This window comes from Alexandromys fortis, unplaced genomic scaffold (genome assembly GCF_014885135.2).
Source record: "Alexandromys fortis isolate MF-2015 unplaced genomic scaffold, M_Fortis_MF-2015_v1.1 scaffold_50, whole genome shotgun sequence".
In the NCBI taxonomy this organism is placed as follows: Eukaryota; Metazoa; Chordata; class Mammalia; order Rodentia; family Cricetidae; genus Alexandromys; species Alexandromys fortis.
In genome coordinates this window covers 2975358-2992521 of record NW_026067932.1, presented here as the reverse complement: position 1 = coordinate 2992521, position 17164 = coordinate 2975358, and the positions used below count along the sequence as shown (strand labels likewise).

Below are 17164 nucleotides of genomic sequence, written 5' to 3'. Positions count from 1 at the left end.
GTTTCATTATTTTAATAATTATTTTCCAGTTGGTTTTACAGAATAATTGACTCCATTATGACATTTCTTACACACACACACACACACACACACACACACACACCACTGCACTTTGTTCATATCTACACTTCCACCCACTGGTGTATTTTATCCTGCAGAGTCTTCTGTTTTGCCCTAATGCCTCTCATTTGTCATTTGTTAATTAACACATACACATACTCTCTCTCTCACACACACTGGAATATGTATATTCTATTACAAAATATTCTATATTCTAGATTTACCCATGAGAGCATAATCATGCAATATTTTGAAATTGGATCTTCAAATTAGTTAATGGTAACAGTGGAAGCATGAAGATTTCCATAGATGTGTTCTGTAACTGATGTAATGACATTTATTTGGTAGAGCTGAATAATTGTAGTGGTTTCTGAAGGAAGTGTAAAAGTTTTCAGAATAAGAACCATGTAATAAACACTTTAAGACCATGACAAGTAGGAAAAGACACTAGTATGTGGAAAGCCCGCCCACAGTCATGATTGACAGAACCAACACTGTGGAAATGGTTGTTATAAAAACATAGTCAGCTGGGCAGTGGTGGTGCATGTTTTAATGCCAACACTCAGGAGCCAGAGGCAGGTGAATCTCTATGAGTTTGAGGCCAGCCTGGTCTACAAAGCAAGTTCCAGGACAGTCAGAGAGAGCTGTTACACAGAGAAACTCTCTCTTGAAAAACCAAAGCAAAATAAAACAAATACTCTATTGTAGTGGAATTTCACTTGTATTTTAATAAATAAAGCTTGCCTGAAGATCAGAGGGTAAAACAGCCCCACTGGCCAGCCTTACTACCAGGCAATGTTAACACACACCTTTAATCCCAGTAGCCACACTTGTTGCCATAGCAACAAGGCGGTGCATGCCTTTAATCCCAGTGGTGTGCACCTTTAATCCTAACCCTAGAGAGGATTATAAAATGGGAGGAAACATCTCTCAGGCACAGTCTCATTCTGAGATTCCTGATGGCAGGATTGCCATTTTCCGACTGAGGTAAGAGCTAGTGGCTGGCTGCTTTGCTTTTTAGATCTTCAGGTTGAACCCCAGTTTCTCTCTCTCTGAGTTTTTATTTATCACGCTTCACTCTATCGATGCAACACAATCGTATTAGAATTCTAATTATATTCTTCACAGAACTAGGAAAAACTAAAAAGTTCATAGAGAAGCACGAAAGAGTCTGACTAGCGGAAACATGCCTGAGCAGAAAGCAGTGCTGGAGATAGGACCCACTACCTGACCTTAAACTGTACTACAGAGCCATAGTAGCAAAACTCATGGTACTGTCGCCAAAAGATATGTACACCAATGGAACAGAGGACCTAGGAATAAACACACAGAGGTCCAGTCACCTAGTTTTCTACAAATGTGTCTAAATAGCCGTTGGACAGAGGATGACCTCTTTAACAACAGTGGCAGGAAAACTGGCTATCTATTCTGTCTACAAAGCAATTCATTCAAACGGATCAGCGACCTTCTAGTTGCTCGACAGAGCTGCCCCATTTGAACACGGGTTTCCAGTTGGTGATTTAAGAGGTGTGACCTTGTTGGAGGAGGTATGCCTCTGAAGGCAGAATTTCAAGATTCTGGCCACGTCCAGTTCTTCTGTGTGCTAGTGCTTACGGGTGAAGACATTAGCCCTCGGCTTCTGCAACAGTCACCGTGCCTTGCCTCCTGCTGCGTCCCCTCCAGCACCGTGGGCTCCAACCCTCTGTAACCATACCCCCAAATAAACTCCTGCATCAATTGCCTTGGCCACAGTGTTTCACCTCAGCGGCAGAAAAGGCCGGGCGGTGGTGGCGCACGCCTTTAATCCCAGCACTCGGGAGGCAGAGGCAGGAGGATCTCAGTGAGTTCGAGACCAGCCTGGTCTACAAGAGCTAGTTCCAGGACAGGCTCCAAAACCACAGAGAAACCCTGTCTCGAAAAACGAAAAAAAAAAAAAGAAAAGAAAAGCAGTTAATAAAGACTTTTAATGTGAGGCTTGAGACCTGGAAACCCCAAGAGGAGAACATACAGGAAATGCTTCAAGATAAAGATAGAGGCAAGAAAATTCCAAAGAACTCCAGTCGCTCCAGAAACCATTCCGAGAATTTACAAATAGGATTACGGGAAACTGACAATTTTTTTTTTTGCACAGCAAAGAAAACATCACTAAAGTGTCAACATTAGAACGTGAGGAGGACAATCTCTGTCAACTCTACATCAGACATAAGATTAATACCTAGGATGTATAGAAAACTTTAAAAAAATCAAGCATCAAAAATCATTCAATTAGTGCAAAGGTTAAAGAACGCAGGAGACATTTCTCCAAAGAAGAAACACAACTGTGCAATAAAAACTTAAAAAAGCATTCAAAATCATTAGCCATGGGAGAAATACGAATTTAAATTGCGCTGAGAGTCTATTTCACCCCGGTCAGAATGAACAATGTTGGAAAACTAATGGCAAGTGTTGGAGACACCAGGAGGAACCCCTTCACTGATGGTTGGAAGTCCGTGTGGAGGTGCCTCAGAATTCGAGTAGAACTCACATATGAGCTAGCTACGCCATTCTAGGGCATACACTTAAGGACTCCATGTCAGCACACTGCAGACACGCTTGCACATCCATGTCTACTGCTGCACAACTCACAGTAGATAAGGAATGGAGCATGCCTATGTGCCTATCAACACATGAAAGAGCAAGCAGAGTGAAGTGCAGATACCATGGAATTTTATCTAGCCACAAAGAAAAATGAAGCGGGTGTCACGGCATGTACCTTCATTCCCAGGGCTGAGAGGCAGAATACAAGGCCAGTCTGTCGACGCAATGAGTCCCAGGCCAGCCAGTGCCACAGTGGGATCCTGTCTGGAAAAAAAATATCAGGAAAATAGATGTAGGTAGAAATGATGTCAAACTAAATAAAATAGTTAGAAAGATAAACAACTCATTTTTCTCTCCCATAGAGACTCTGGATATGAATCTGTGTGTGTTGTATATCACAGAAGTAGAAAAGAGACTTGAGAGGAAAGAGCGAGGCTTAGGGGAAGGAGGAGTAAGAGGTAACAGAACACATGTGATGTAAAAGTCAAAGGGGGGAATTATTTGACCTGGAGGAAGAGAACCTGCAAAATGGAAGAAGAGGGATTAGGAGAGGGTACTGTGGGAGGAAGGCAAATAAAAACAAAGTTCATTGACATTTATGTAGGAAAATGTAATAATGAAACCCATTCATTACCTGGTATGCAAACTTAAAACATTTAAAAAAAATTATTCACATAACGAATGCTTGAAGACTGCCAAAGTAATTATTTAGTGAAAAATAGTTACTTCCTGCACACTAGGGGTGTTATTTGTTGAGCAAGAAATACTATGAGTTGGATTAGAGATCACATTGATATAGCAGTGGACATTGTTTAGGAAGGGAAGGGAGCCAGTGTCGTAGGACGCACTGAAGGAAGACATGTTGGAACAAGAGGCTCACTGAGGGCTTGCTGGTGCTACAGAGGACCGAGTTCAGTTTTCAGCCACCAAGTGCGGTGACTCACACCGCTAAACTGTACCACAAGACCGCACACAAATGCAAACTGAAATCTTTTTTTTAAAAAGAGGCTGTAGGCTGACATACAAACCAATGATATTCCTATTTTATGACTGTGAAACACCAATCATGAGATTATCTTTCGCACAGCAGGTCGGTCATGAAGCTCCTTTCTGGACATCACTTTGGTCCAAGTTTTAACAGAATAGATGAAGAAACCAAGCCACGGAGATGAGAGTGGTAACTTGACCAATCACGAGAGCTCCAGTTTTGCTTCCACGGACCCCTTCCCTCTGTGGCACCCTTTGCACGATGCGGCGCGCAGAAGGGGGTGCTGCTTGGGAGTGAGTGGGCAGACTCAGTTAAAATCCTGGCTTTGTCATCGGCAGGCTGCGTGACTTGGGGTAAATTATCTACCTTCTCCGAGTATAAAGCCATAAAATCATAGTTAATGGGTTCGTGGATTGCAAGCGATAACAGATAAAGCACATGGCTCATAAGTAAGTACACTTACTTAAATTGTTATTATTTCCCCAAAGGCAAACATCAAAGAACAATATGATGAAATTCAGATGGGGGGGTGGGGAGAAAACATCCACCGTAGGCAGATCATAAAATAAAGTAAAAAGGGAAGTAGCAGGCTTCATTAATTTCCTTTCTGTATTCTCTCGCCAGACATCAGTCATTCCTCCCTTACCTTTGCAGGTAAATACCAGAGAGAGATACAGACAAAACGGTTTTATTTATTCGATCATTAGGGTACTTAGTCTGTGTGATACGGTCTCTATGTGCTACTGACAGTCCATCAACGCTAGAAAATTATAACGGCACTTCTTTGACAGCAGCGATTAGCCGGGATTTGTCAGACCATGCGGCATCCAGGCGTTGTGAAAGCTGAAACATTCATCAGAGATGTTTACCCAGCACGAGCCTTTGCGTTCTCACCGCTGCCCCCCCCCCCCCCCCCCCCCCCCCCCCCCCCCCCCCCCCCCCCGTTTACCTGTCACGGCAGGCTCTGGGAACGCAAGCATCTTTGCGAGCCTTTTCAAAGGGTCCTTTGGCAAACGAGGCCTGTTTGTTCGCTACGGAATTTGAGCGGCCTTGAATTCTGCACTGTTTGCTTTACTTTGCTTGCAGTCAAAGCAGAAGGCCAGCGTCCATCCTGCCCCCTCGGTCTGGGAGACTTGGTTCCTGTGGTTTTCCTATTTCACAGGTGTGCAGTCTTTTCAGGGTGGGAAAACTGCGCCCCGTTCACCCCTACTCCCCATATTAGCATTTAAGGATGACCTTGGAGTGATTTGAGAATTTGGGGTGGAGATGGGAGGCTGTGTGTTTAGAGACAGTTTTGCATGCAGGTAGACCTGTTTGCAGGCTTGGAGGTGGGGACTGCTCTCTACTGAGCTCCTTCTACTGGAGGGGACCAGACCTTCTAAACTGCACTCCGTGGTTGTTCCTCCAGCCCTGAGCTAATCCTGCCTTTCCTACTCAACTTTCAGCTTCCTCCAGCCCCCGCTAAAGGCGAATGAACACTCAGGACTCCCCAAACATGGGAACCTTTAGTATAGGAACTGCCAGGAGCGTGGCTTTGTCGCGGGATGGGAAAACAGAGGTACTTTGGAGGTAGTGCATCGCCGCCCCCGCTCGTCACTCTCTCTCTCACAATCAGCTCCCGCAGACGCCCCGCGCGCAGCTGGAACTTTCTCCCCGCTGGGCGCCCGGGGAGCACTGGGGACCCTCTTCGCCCAAGACAGAAAAGAACTAACTCCAGGCCGAGGCGAGGGCCAATGCAAGAAGAGCCGGGTGTGCGCGGGAAACGCAGCCCCAACCACCACCGCCACTGTCACCCCTCAGCCTGGCGGGCCCCGCCCGTCCCGGTCCCGGCTGCGGCCGCGGCGCACGCGTGTGGCGGACTCGAGCGAGGAGTCCCGGTGAACCCCGCCCGGCCAGCAGCGTGCGGAGGGTGAGTGTGCTCGCCCCGGGCGAGCGCGGGAAGGGTGGGGGTGGTCGGGGCGAGATGGTGTTGTGGCCCGCGACCCCGAAGTCTGGGCCCGCGACCCCGCGAGCCAAGGAAACTTTGCCGGCGTCGGTTGGGCTTCCTCGGCGCCCGCCCAAAGGAGGCGGGTGGGAACTGTAAGTCCGAGTCGCGGTAGGGGATTAGCGGCAGGGATGGCGCGAACCGGTGGTCCCCCGACCCTTCGAGTGCGGGACCAGGAGGGGCGGGCTTAGCCCAGCTCTCTGCGAAGTTCCTAAAGCGGGCCCTGCTGCAGCCTGTTAGGCAGCAGGTGTAATGGGCTCTGAGCTCACCCTGCCCATTTCCCGCTGGAGCTCTTCCTGCAAAGATGAAAATGAAAATGGAAAGGCTCAACAGCAGGGGCGCCCTGTGGGCAGCCCCCCGAGAGCGGGAGGTTCCCAGGACAACCACAGCTAACCTGCCTGGGGGTGCTAATCTACACTAGGGCGTGGGATACCAACCCCAGTGTGGGCTTGATTCTGACTTTGGGGTGGAGGCTGCTTCAGTGCAATGCATGTCTAGGGGGAAACCGGCTAGGTACCCTCCAACACTCTCCTGGACCATCTAACCTTGGTCATTTTCTGAACATGCAAAAAGAACCCCCCCCAAGAAACCCCCAAAACCCACAAAAATAAAACAACAACAACAACAAAAAAGAGCGAGCCTCTTTGCTCCTAGGGCCTATGTTTTTTTGGGGGGGGGGTTGGAGTTTGGGGTTGATTAATCATAAGGTATGATGTAGTCGCCTGTTGGTTTGGTCATCTGAGTGGTTCTTTCCGTGATTTCTGCCTCCTACCTGATGGGATGTTTCAAAGAGAACTCTGGTCAGATTTTTAAAAAATTTTTATTTTGTTTTACTGTTTAGTAGTGTTTGTTGTTGCTTTTGTAATGGTGCTAGAATTAAGCAGACTTTTGTGTGTGTGTATGTCTGCCTGCCTGCCTGCCTGCCTGTTGGGGAGTAGATTGTTTGGAGGGCACAGAGAGCAAACACAACCAGTACCCGTTGCCTCTGGAAATCTGTGGGTGAAGCTGACGTGGAAACTTACCTGGCTTCGTCTTTGGAGCAGATCCAAGCCTGCTCAGGTGTTTCTGGGGCAAACAGGATTTCAGCCAGGTTGGCATGCCTGGCGTTGGTGTGGAGCAACCAGCCCTTAGTGGCGTTCCTTGCTTGAACTCCAGATTCAGAGGTCGGCAACTTTTTACTGTCAGTCCCAGAGTAACTAAGGCACAACACTGCTGGGACGGGGTGCAGGCTTGAAGCAGGGCCTTTTAGAGGGGGCGTCAAGATCTGGAGACGGAGGGTGTTGGCCGGAGTCTATTAAAATGTGAATCGCATGCTCCCTGTTTTGGGGTGAAAGAGATGGGTGCTGTCAAGAGATGCAAGTCCTTTGCTTCTACTTCCCTTTAGCACAACCTCTGGGGCTAGAAATAAGTGGTCTGCATTTTAACCCTTCCCCCATTGTGAGAGATATTCTAAGCACCTGCTATGTACAGACTTAGTTCTAAGCTCCAAGAGCCCAGTGGAGAATAAGACAGCCCAGAGCTCTGTTTCCGTGGAGAGAGAGAAGACACCCTATTAGGATGAGAAAAGAACTGCTTTTGTTTTGTGTTCTTGCATGAAGGTGAAGATGGGGACGTTCTGAAGATGTCCAGTACCGGGTTTCTCTAAGTGGAAGTATGCGGCCTAAATGGCTGTGCCAGTTCACTTTAAACAGGGTCGGATGTCTAATCCTCAGGATGTTGGTATTAGGAGATAAGACCTCTGAGAAGAGACTGATCATGAAGACAGCCCTTACAAATGATGTCAGGACTCCAAAGGCCCCAGACAATAGCCCTCCCTCCTCGGTGATGTGTGAGGACATAGGGGGCAAGGGGAGAAGGAGCCTGTGAGCCAGAGAAGAGGCCTTTAGCAAACTCTGAACCCATCGGGGAACTTGATCGTGGAATTCGCCTGCTTTCTGCTGTTTATAAGCTAGCCAGCCTGTGGTATTTTGTTGTAGCAACCTGAATGGACCAGAGCACAAGGCTGGCACGTGCATGCTACCCCGCCAGTCATCAGCCCCAGTAAAAAAAAGTGCACGGCCTCATCATCACGAGCCTCTCCCCACGGAGCCAATGTTTTGTTGTTTACTTCCGAATCCAACATCTTTTATTTATTTATTTATTTATTTATTTATTTATTTATTTATTTTTCTGTGCAAAGCCAGGAGTTTGAAAGCAGAGGCTGCTGGAAATTTCTGTTTGCTGGGAGGCGTTAGAAGCAGATGTAGAAAAGGAATCACAATGGTGCTGCTACTGAGCGAGTGCTTTCTTTGTTCCAGGCCTCTACTGTCTCGGTTTTCATAACAACCCTTTCAGTTGAAATTTAATAGCTGATACATTCGCATGGCATAAACGCAAATACTATAAAAAAAGGTTTACAATGAAAACCATCCCTTCTATTTATAGTACCCAACCAATGGGTTCCCTCCCCGTGTAACTGATGCAAAGTCCATTACTTGTGTCCTTCCAGAAATAATCTATGTATTGACAGTTATATATTCATATTTTTTTTCTTTTTTATACACAATTAGAAGCATGTAAGTATACTCTCTCTCTCTNAGCATTCCGTAAGCAAGTCGTGGTGACGGTTTTTTTTTTTTTTTTTTTTTTGGTTTTTTTTTTGGTTTTTCGAGACAGGGTTTCTCTGTAGCTTTGGAGCCTGTCCTGGAACTCCCTTTGTAGACCAGGCTGGCCTCGAACTCACAGAGATCTACTCTCTTGCATCTCGCTTTTTCCTACTGACTATAAGTTCAGTATTTATAACTGTTAAATAGTTGCATACGGGTGTCTTCACATGGCCATACAGCATTAGAATTGTTTTTTTTTAAATACTCTTTAATGCTTCAGTGAATAGTTTTATATACACTTGTTTTTGCATGTATGTAAGATCTTTTATGTATGATTAATTTTTGTTCGTTTGGTATAAATGCTTGTATTTTTGTAGGCTAAAAAGAAGCATGGTAGACCTTAAAAGCACTGGTTGCATGGGGTTGAGTCTTTGCACTTCTTACAAGTTGTGCAAGGAACCCTCCTCTGAGCCTCATTTGTCTCCTTTGCAAAATAGGAAGAGTAATAGTAGCTACCTGGGAGGATTATATGAGTAAGTTTAGTTGCATTGCATAACAAGTCGCCCCCAAAACTTAGAACATCAAGTAAGAACCATTTTGCTTAACTCACATCGGTGGGTTGGCTCAACTCAATGGCTCTACTCATCCAGCTCACCCAGGGATCTCTGTTGTGTTTCTTCATGCTTCTGTGGTCAGTGCATTGGTCAACTGAAAGGTGGACAGTCTAGGATGACCTTGTATGTGTGAGTTGGAATCTGGGAACTTCATCTTGGTGGCAGGTGACCGCTCGGACTCCAGGAGATGAGTTATGGCTTCTTCAAGAGGTGGCCTTGAGGTGTTAATTGCTTCACTTGTGGGTGTGCATCTCAGGGGCGACACAGCACTGTACAGACTGTTGCTTGTGTTCGTTTGCTGTTGGACAAAGCAAATCACAAGGCCATGCTCAGAATCAGCGATGGGAACTCTCCAATGACAAGGACACAGTGACCGAGTCTCATCGCCGTCATTTTTAATGTAATTTTTTTCATAAGATATATTTTGATCATTTTCTTTCCCCTCTCCCAACTCCTCTTAGATCCTTCTCACCTCAGCACCCACCCAACTTCATGTTCCCTCCCAATCTCTCTAAAATAAGACAAAGACAAAACAAAACATGAAAATCAAAACAAACAAGACAAAAACATACCAAAAACGAAACAAATGAAACAAAAATTCCCCGCTCTAACAAACACACACCTGGATGAGTCCGTTTTGTGTTGGTGAATTATTGGTCACCACTATTTTTACAAAAAACCTTCCACAGAATTGCTGAGCGAATATTTGCACAGTACCTGGGACAATACACTTTTGGTGCAATTTTTAGTGCCGTGTAAGGTTATTTAATTAAACAAATGACAGTACAGTCTTACCAAATTGCCTCTGTAGAGACTGAACCAATGTACTGTGCCACCAATGAAAGCAAATCCGCCCCGTTTTTCCTAGGAGCTTCTTATTCCTGTTTTACAGATAAGACAGTCCAGAGCCGAGCAAGGGCTTGAGTGGCTCTGATTCCAGAGCTCAATCCGTGCCTTGCTGCACTAGGCAGCTTTCTTTATGCCTGTCATTTCTGCTTCATATTTGGATCTGAGTGGCTTGTCAGACCTTTGAAGTCCTTAGCGGCGGTTTTGATTTCTACCCGGCCTGCTGAATTCAAAGCAAAGTGCCCTCAAAGATGGTGGCTTCTTTCATGGCTGCCAGGGGGTGCTAAAGGGATACCTGTCACTTTCCGTCTTCTAAGTTAAGAAGCTGGAAGCCTGACCTTGTTTTGTTTATACTTTCTTCCTTTGTCTTTGCCACATCCTTTTGTTGCAGTTTCTCCCTCAAGACCCAGGGATTCCTTTCCCCTACAGGGAAAGACGGGAAGATGGGCTACTTCTCGTTGGCTCAGAACTTGATGTCGGGACACTAACTTGCATGGGTTCAAATCCAGTGTGCGAGCTCTGGTGTCGGTCTCTGGTAAGCTGTGGTGAGTTCTTAGGTTTTAACGCTACGTGGTCAGCTCTGTTCTGTTTCTCGCCGGTTTCTGCGTCCCTAGATATGTCGAGTGTTAAGAACAGCCAATGTTTGCAGGGCTTTTACACCAGTCTCTCAACGTGTAATTCAGCACTTAATTCTCACAACAAAACTATGAACTAGGAACTATTCTATTCTCATTTTCCGGCAAGGAAGCTAGCTACTGGACGACTGGTGGGCTGTTGCCTAGCACTAGGCAGCGGGGTCTTAAAGAAAGCATTTTGGCACCAAAGTCTGTGCTCTTGATGTTTATGCTACAAGAAAAACACCATGCTAGGTGCTGGGTGACTGAAATTGAGTCTTGAGCTCCAGGGAAGCTGCTGGGGAACTCGCAGGCGGCCTCCATCCCTGGCAGCAGTTGAGTACAGGCAGCTGTGATTTAGACTGAAAGTCACAGTGCACAGAAAATGTAAAATTTCAATCTTCTTGCCAAAAGTTTTTCCATTTCAATCATCCCAATTCTAGCAAGATTTCAGCCATGGAGACTCCTGTGCAACTGAGGCGAGGCACTTGAAAAACGGACAGGGTGGTTTTTTTAAATTTTTGTTTCTTTTTTTTTTTTTTAAATGTGAGGAAAAAAAAAACCCAATCTAGCTAGCTATGAGTCTCGCCCCCTCTTGCTTCTGTCAAGGAGCTCCCCTGGTGGCTGTGACACTGCTTGCCACAGCAGCAGGTGTATAAAATACAAAGGCTGATGCCATCTGACTTTCTGAAGTTAAAATTGTGTGTGTGTGTTCGAGTCAGAGGAAGGCCATTTCGCAGGCATTGTTTCTCACAGGCCCGATTTAATGCGAAGACACGTATCATACAGCCAGGGTCTACACTTGCTCTCTTATTACATTCTTGGAGTTGGTCCTGAATGAACGGCTCTGAGTGGCCCCGATCTCATGGAACTTGTAGTATCTCCTAGAGCCACACAGTGTTGTCTGTTGTGTATACTACTGTGTAGAGAGTTTACAGCACTGGGCGCTTAGTGGAAGTTGCGTGTTTAGTTGGGGTAGTTCGTGAAGTCCCTTCGGGATGAGGCTGACAACTAGCTGAGACTTGAAGGGTAGCATGGACGGCCAGAGGAGGAGGAAGATCATATGAGGTAGCATGCACAGCCCGTGCAACAAGGGCATAGAGACAACATGTTCTAAAAGGTGAGCAGTGTTCAGAGTGGCCAAATAGATTGATAGACTACAAAGAGGTAAGGCAAGGACTGGAAAAGCGGGAGGGGTCAGGTGGGGAGATACGACATTGGGCATGCTGAGAAGGTTGAGTGGTTCTCAGCAGATTTTTGTGAATTAAATATTTGTTTCAAAAAGATCCTTGGAGCCAGGCAGTTGTGGTGCACACCCTTAATCCCAGCACACAGAGGCATAGGCAGGCGGATCTTTGTGAGTTCAAGGCCAGCCTGGACTACAGAGTGAGTTCCAGGATAGTCAAGGCTGTTACACAGAGATACCCTGTCTCAAAAAAACCATTTTTTAAAAAAGGAAACTGAAAAGTTTCTTTTGCTGTTAGGTAAATAATGGACTGGGGGTTGTGGCAAGAGTAGAGTTGAGGTGACCGTCAGGGGTTGTCAAGGTCACTTGTGTCACCTGCCCAAGGGAGGAGGTAGCGGAGGTAGGGAAGAGGCACATCCTCATCAAGATGCTGGCAGTGGGATTAGGAGGCTCGGTGACTGACAGGGGTGGGATGTGGAGTGACCGTCTCCTAGGTTTCTTGCTTGGCTGAACTGGGTGCCTGGTGGTGCTGTGAACAGAGACAAAGCCCCGAAGAGAAAGCAAGGAGGCGTGGCCTGGGTGAACCGCTTGGATTATAAAATGCCTTCGAGCCGTCTCAGGTAGCCATGGAGGTGTGCAGATTGGGAAGTTTTATTAACAGTTACTGGTGTACAGATGTTGGTTGAAGCCACCAGGGTATAGAACCCTGCACTGAGAATGTGCTTCTAAACAGTGGCTCACAGAAACGGTTGTGCAGAAGAACCCTTAGTTGGAAAATGCAGATTTTTTTTTTGGCAACATCCCCTGAATTGCTGATTCAGCAGAAGCATAGCTAGCTACCGGGAGCTACAGTATCTAGCAGAGATAGTGCTATGCATAATCTACAACCTATCTATAATCTACAACCTATGTGTAATCTACAACGTACCTATAATCTTCAACCTATGTATAATCTACAATTTATAATCTACAATCTACAACCAATCTATAATCTACAACCTATATGTAATTTACAATGTATCTATACTCTACAACCTATGTGTAATCTACAATATATCTATAATCTACAGCATATCTATAACCTACAACCTATCTATAATCTATAACCTATGTGTAATCTACAACATATCTGTAACCTACAGCCTATGTCTAATCTACAACCCAGCCAGTTTACCCTGAGGTTTAGAACCTAGGACATCTCTGGCAGGCCTAACCTACACTTACAAAATGATGGGGGCATAACAGAGTTTTAATATGTGAAAAAGGAATAAGAATAATATATTGACATCTGAATACTTGCTCTGATTTGAAAATAAACACACCAAGAGCAGACCCAGACTTGTCGAGATTGCGCCCAGTTCAGTGGCAGCTGCAGCAGGATCCTGCAGACACTGGTGGTGACTTCAAACCAGGCTAAAATAAATCTTCTGGGAAATCTAGAAACGTTCCACCGACTGGGGTTTATAGATGAGGTCCCCAGTGCCTGCCACCGGGACTGTCATCAGTGCCTCAGTGGGAAACGGTGAGCCTGTGGGAACTAAACATGACTTCACACAGCGTGGCACATCACACATCTCTCTGCTGCCGGAGTTTCAGGATCGCAGCCGCTCTAGCCAGGCCAGTTTTGCTCAGCCCGAGTGTCCGGAGCTCACAGAAGAAAACCAAGTTGTTCTAGAAGAAAACCCCACTAGAATTAGAGCTGATAACACACAAGGAAATAACAGGACCGGTAAAGATCAATATGGAGCAGAGCCAGGAGTGGGACTCGGAGGACAGTGTAGGGGCTTGGGGACCGGAGATGAGGAACAAGCGCCCAGGCCGTTGTTGTCCTCTGTCTCTGCCCGGCTCTGGTTCTCTCTGCTGTTAGTCCTTACCTCTGTGGCCCCTCGGGTCAAGGCAGCGGGCTAGCACTGTGCTGTCTATTGCTCCTGCCTTTTTCTTCCCTAGTACTCTTTCCTCTTACTGCCACATCTCCTGAAGTTCAGAGGCTGCCATGGTTTATGGTATTGGGGTACATGCCTTTGCCATCGTGTTTGGTCTACTGTTAACCAAAACTTGAACACGTCCCCATTTTCCCTTTGTCTTAATTATTACCGCTCCTATGTATGTCTCCCAACTCCGTTTCGCACTGGCAACCCAATACAGATATCTCGTCTAGCTTGCTTCTTTTTCTTTTCTTTTCCTTTCCATCCCTGCCCACAATAATGAACATTTTAGAATAAACAGTACTAAGAGAGCTTTTTTTTTGCTCCCTAAAACAACCGATACTTACTAAGTGTCCCTTGTAGTTGTCGGCTACTGTATTATCAGAGTGGGTTAAACTGCTGAATTAAGACTGTTACTGCAGACCGTACACAACTCATAGGAATGGACTGGGGATGGTACCTGGCCCCTGGGACAGCAGGCTAGACTATACATTACACTATAGTCTAGTCGCTCCTGAACTCTGCACATCTCTCCACTTGAAAGAGGAGCGGCAACCTTGAAAGAATAGCTCCACTACCAACAACAACAGCAACAATCTTAATAAACACTATAACTTCAGATGGTCAGACTCCAGCAAAAACAGATCACATGACAACCCAAGGCAACATGGCTCCTCCAGAAATTACCAGCCCCATCATAACATTACCTGGAGAAAATGACTTACGTAAAATTACAGATGCAGAGTTCAGAAGGATAAATTTTTCCCGAAGAACAAAAACCGCTGTATGAAATAAAGAATCCAATTCATAATATGAAATTAAAATTCAGTAAAGATGCATAAATACTGAAGAAAACCCAAACCAAGATGATAAGGAAAATGTAAAACACAGTATGGCAAATAAAAACATTCAGTGGAAAAATCTCACCAGTAATGGACCCCGTGCAAGACAGAACATCAGGATTTGAAGGCAAAATAGAGACATTGGATCCTTCAGTAAAAGTCAATGACAGTTTTTTTTAAACATAGCAACGGAACATGCAAGAACTTTAGGATAACATACAAAGGTGAAGTTTACTAATGGAGGACATAGAAGAAAGTGAGGCATAGAAAATATTTTTAATAAAGTCATATAAAAAATTTCATCCTAGGAAAGACACAAAGTGACATAAGACACACACAGAACATCAGACAGACAGAGCCAGGAAAGAAACGCCACATCATATTCCATTTAAAACATGTCCCAGTGTAGCGGAGCAGAGAAGGTATATTGTAAGCTGCAGGAGAGACGGGTCAGGTCACCTATAAAGGTGGGCCCATCAGAATAACTGCTGGCTTTTTCCAAAGTCATAGGAGCAAGAATAGAGTTTAGAATGATGCATTTCAAATTCGGAAAGATCACAGCTGTCAGCCGGTCTCATATAACTGCAAAAATTGTCTGCCATAATTGAAGGCAAAAGAAAAAAGACACAGTCTAGCAGTAGGCTTGACTGGAAAGCAGAATCCTTTTTGCATCCTTTGAGAATTACACCTCATTATTCAAGATAAACATTATCTTATGGTCAAAGGATGGAAAAGGTATTGCAAGCAAATGGAACCACCAAACAAGCATGTGTTGTTGCTATCCTAATATCTAACAAAACAGACCCCCAAACCAAACCTAGTCAGAAGAGGGATAGAGGGTCACTGCATGTCGATCAAGAAGACAGTCCAGCAAGAGGAAATTACAATTCTAAATACGTATGCAACAAACCCAGGCTCATCTAATTTCATTTAAAATAGTGCTAGATTTAGCTGGGCATAGTGGCATACACCTTTACTCCCAGGCAGGGGGATCTTCATGAGTTCAAGGACAGCTTGGTCTACATAGTGAGTTCTAGGACAGCCAGAGCTACATAATGAGAACTTGTCTCAAGAAAATCTCAAACCAATAAATAAATAAATAAATAAATAAATAAATAAATAAATAAATAAAGTAGTACTAAATTTAAAGTCACATTAACTTCAACACTGAATTATAGTGATCTCAGGACTCAATTCTCACTATTAGACAGATCAAACTGGACACAAATTTAGTAAAGAAGTACTAGAGTTATGTGCGGGAAAGATGGCTCAGCAATTAAGACTACTCACTGCCCTTGTAGAGGACTGAGATTTGACTCCTGGTACCCACATGGTGGCTCATAATCATCCATAACTCTAGCTCTGGGCATCTGATGTCCTCGTTTGACCTCTGTGGGCACTGGGCATGCATGTGACGCACACATGTACATTCAGGAAAAACATCCATGCACATAAAGTAGAATCAACCTGAAAAATTATAAGAAAGTATTAGAATTAAATGACATGGTGGGTGGAACGGATCTAATGAACATCTGTAGAAACACAGAACACTGACGAATACCCTTTTTTTCTCAGCAGTCCATGGAATCTTCTCCAGTAGAGATCATATGTGAGGACACAAAGCAGGTCTCAACAGACTTTGAAATGAATCAGGGGAATGACTCCATTCCCATCAGCTTAACGTAAGATGCCCTGGACTAAACCCTGACAAGGAAGCGTAAGACATATGCACTGGAAACTCTTAGCTACGAAAGGGGGGAAAAGTGTGAAGGACACCAGGCAATGGCAAGACTCCTGTGCTCATGGACGGTCAGGTTAATATTGTGATGGTGGCCAGACTATCAAAAGCGATCCTTGGAAGAATTCCAGCACACTTTCTCACATGCGTTGAACAAATAGTCTTAAAGTTCGCCTGGAAGTATGCAAGACCCTGGAGAATAAAAAATGATTCTGAACAGTAGACAGCACTCGGGAGGCAGAGGCAGGCGGATCTCTGTGAGTTCGAGGCCAGCCTGGTCTACAAGAGCTAGTTCCAGGACAGGAACCAAAAGCTACGGAGAAACCCTGTCTCAAAAAAAAACCAAAAAAAAAAAAAAAAAAAAGAAAGAAAAAAGTGATCTTTGGAAGAATTCCAGCACATTTTCTCACATACACTGCAAAAATAATCTTAAAATTCCCCTGGCGTATGCAAGACCCTGGAGAATAAAAAATGATTCTGAACAGTAGACATACTGCTAGAGGCAGCACCAAACCAGACTTCAAGTTATGCCACAGAGCGCTGTAGTAGAAGAAACAGCATGGCATCCACACAAAATCGGACATGTGGATTAGAGGGATAGCACTTAAGATCTACATATAACTCTGTGCGCCTTCAGCCACCTGATTTTTGACAAAGACGACAAAAATATACATTGGAGAGAAGAGAGCATCTTCCACAAATAGTGCGGGGAAGACTGGGTATTGACTGAAACTTGATCCTGTTCTCTCAAATGCAGTTCAATTCCAAATGAATCGCAGACCTCAATGTTAGATTGGAAATTTAGAGGAAAGAGAAGGGAGTACACTATAGGAGATAGGCTCAGAATGGGCTTTCCCAAGAGAACCCAGACATGCAGGAAATAAGATCAACAATCAATAATAGGACATCTTGAAATGACAAAGTTTCTGTAGAGCAAAGGAACCTGTTAGCCGACTGAGGAGAAAGTCTAAAGAATGGAAGAGAATCTTTGTCATTTATACACCTGACAAAGATTTAGCGTCGAGAACACACAAAAAAATCTTTTTAAAAAATTAAACATCAAGAAAGCAAACAGCTGAGCTGTGGTGGCACATGCCTTTAATCCCAGCACTTGGGAGGCAAAGACAGGCGGATCTCTGTGAGTTTGAGGCCAGGCTGGTCTACAGAGAAACCCTGTCTTGAAAAACCAAAAAAAAAAAAAAAAA

At 44.9% G+C, this 17164-nt stretch overlaps 1 protein-coding gene across 3 annotated transcripts in view; it reads left to right on the top strand.

The window, feature by feature from the left end:
• Positions 1 to 5060: 5060 nt before the first annotated feature.
• Positions 5061 to 17164, top strand: part of Tmcc3 (transmembrane and coiled-coil domain family 3) — a 255924-nt gene continuing 243820 nt past the window's right edge. For 2 of the 3 annotated variants that reach the window (XM_050145606.1, XM_050145604.1), the window contains exon 1: positions 5061 to 5534. The gene's annotated coding sequence lies outside the window, so the exon portion shown is untranslated. Of the gene's footprint in view, positions 5535 to 5688; positions 5705 to 17164 lie in introns of those variants that run through there. The other variant, XM_050145605.1, reaches the window with a different exon arrangement.